This window comes from Cebus imitator, unplaced genomic scaffold, assembly GCF_001604975.1.
Source record: "Cebus imitator isolate Cc_AM_T3 unplaced genomic scaffold, Cebus_imitator-1.0 Scaffold552, whole genome shotgun sequence".
Lineage (NCBI taxonomy): Eukaryota > Metazoa > Chordata > Mammalia > Primates > Cebidae > Cebus > Cebus imitator.
Genome location: NW_016107867.1, coordinates 791,839 through 794,378, shown reverse-complemented (window position 1 = coordinate 794,378; position 2,540 = coordinate 791,839). Strand labels below are relative to the sequence as shown.

Below are 2,540 nucleotides of genomic sequence, written 5' to 3'. Positions count from 1 at the left end.
ACGGGGTTTCACCATGTTGACCAGGATGGTCTCGATCTCTTGACCTCGTGATCCACCCGCCTTGGCCTCCCAAAGTGCTGGGATTACAGGCGTGAGCCACCGCGCCCGGCCTAATTTTTGTATTTTTAGTAGAGACGGGCTCTCACCATGTTGGCCAGGCTGGTCTCAAACTCCTGACCTCAGGTGATCCTCCCACCTCAGCCTCCCAAAGTGCTGGGATAGATTTAATTTCTTTTTTTTTTTTCTTTATGTTAAATAACAAAGAGCTGTGAAATAAAATATATAGCAATACAAGGAAAAACATGAAAAACAGTTTTATTGGAAATATTCTAACACATTTTCTGAACAAGTAATCAAAAAATAAATAAGAGATAGAGGATATGAACATATAAATTTCTTACCCTGAAAACAAACAGTACACCTTCTTTTCAAGTTTCATGGACAGTGGACGAAATTCAATAAATATTAAGCTACAAAGAATATTTTGGTAAATTTTGAAAAGTAGAAATTCTAGAAACCATTCTCAGATCAAAATGCAATACAACTAACAATAGTATAAAACACAACACTTAGAAATTTTGAGACGTAAGTAGCATCTCAAATTATCCTTAGGACAAGATGTAAATCAAGAATAAAAAAATTAAAAAACAGACTATTTAGAAGATAAAAAAGTAGGATTAACAGTCAAAGCTATATGCAGAGGTAAAAACAGCATTAAATGCTTTTAGTGTCAAAAAGATAAAATAATAAAATTAAGCATGCAAGCTGACATTTTGGGAAGTAGTATAAAAACAGTCCCCCTTCCCAAATGGGAGAAAGGGAATATTTGAAATAGTAAACAGAAAAAACAAACACCCAGAGGCCTGAGAGGCAGTGGGATGAGCTTCCTGCCTGTGGACAGAGACACGCTTGGTGGCGTCCCCATGGGCTTGGTCCCCTGGTGTGTGTCGTCAGACCTGGCCCTCTTACTCCTCAAGCTCTGCCTCGTGTCCTCTCCTGCTCTCAGGGGTGAAGTTATGTGTATGTCATCACATCTTGAATGTCCTGTGCCTCGATTGTGGTACTCTCCAGGTTATTCTATAACTAATTCTTTTCACTTATGACTCACTAGTAGACTTGACAGGGCGGGAGCCATGTCCTGATACTCATTGGATGCACAGAGCCTGGTAGGCATTGAGTTCTTAATGTATGTTTGCTGAGTGGCAGAATGAGTGGATGGGCTTGAGCACCAATTCCTGAGCTGCATCTGGCCCCATTGCCCAGCCACAGGCCCGAAGCCCACGTCCTGAGGCCTGGAGTTAATTAGTCCAACAATAAGAGGACTAACTACGCAGAATGAACCCCAGGATGTTCATTCAGACTTGAACCCACCCTCCATGGTCTGTGTGGTGTGGGAGGGGACAACATAAACGTTTGAATGAGTGATGGCCTGAATGACAGAGACCACGCTGAACTAAAAGCATGTCAGGGCAGAGGATCATGGTCCCCAAACAAACTCCAGCAAGCCTCAGGGACCAGCCTGTACACACCCACACCTGCTGTATTACAACTGGCTGGAAAAGGTACCCGAAGCAGGTTGTATGGCTCCAGCCGCAGTGAGGCAGGGAGACATGGGTTTGCCGTCACATCACCAGGGGCTGGTAGGTGCAGTTGAGACAGCCATTTTAATCGTCGTCTATGCTCCCAGATGAACAAGGAGAGGGCATTTCAGGCATGGCGACCCACCTGAACCACCTCCAGGGACAAGAGATGAACATATTTACTTTAGAAAGGACCATGGCATCGGCCACTGCCACGGCCCCACAGATGGTCTGTACTTGGCTGTCTAAACAGTCTTCCTGAAATGCCAGTCACACCTGTCACTCACTGCCCTGCTCAGCACTCTTCAGTGGGCTCCCTAGCGCTCAGTGTTCGGCCTGACATTCCAGGTGCCATGTGCCCTGGTCCTCACCTATCTCTCCATTGCAAATTCTGGCCATACACCCCTGCACCCCCAAACAGTGCACTCCCTCAGGAGTCCCATCTCAGTTCACATTCTCCCCTTACAACATTTCATCCAAGATCATGGATAAATGGCCGTAAGTTGACTCCTGGTCTGGACTTCTCTGTCAGCTCCAGAGTCCAGTTGTTCCGCTGACCCTTCACTTGGGTGCCAGAGAACACCAGATGTTCCAGAGCCTGCAAACTCGACACATCTAACACAGCCACCCCACCCAACCCTCACTCGGCTTGTCTTCCCCATATCTGTCAACATCTCCACCTTTCCACTTGCTGCTCTGGTGGCTCTCAACTCTGCCCTCTCTGTGCATTCAATCCACCACGAAGTCTTGCTGATTCTACCTGCAGTGTTTCTCTTTTAGAGACAGGGTCTCACTCTGTTACCCAGGCTGGAGTGCAGTGGCACAATCATGGCTCACTGGAGCCTCAAATTCCTGGGCTCAAGAGATCCTCCCACCTCAGCCTCCCAAGTAGCTAGGACTACAGGTGCACAGAACCATGCCTGGCTAATTTTTGTATTTTTAGTAAAGATGGGGTTTCAC

At 46.4% G+C, this 2,540-nt stretch overlaps 1 pseudogene; it reads right to left on the bottom strand.

Moving 5' to 3' along the window:
* Positions 1-1,378, bottom strand: part of LOC108293863 — a 3,279-nt pseudogene extending 1,901 nt beyond the window's left edge.
* Between the last annotated feature and the right edge of the window lie 1,162 nt (positions 1,379-2,540).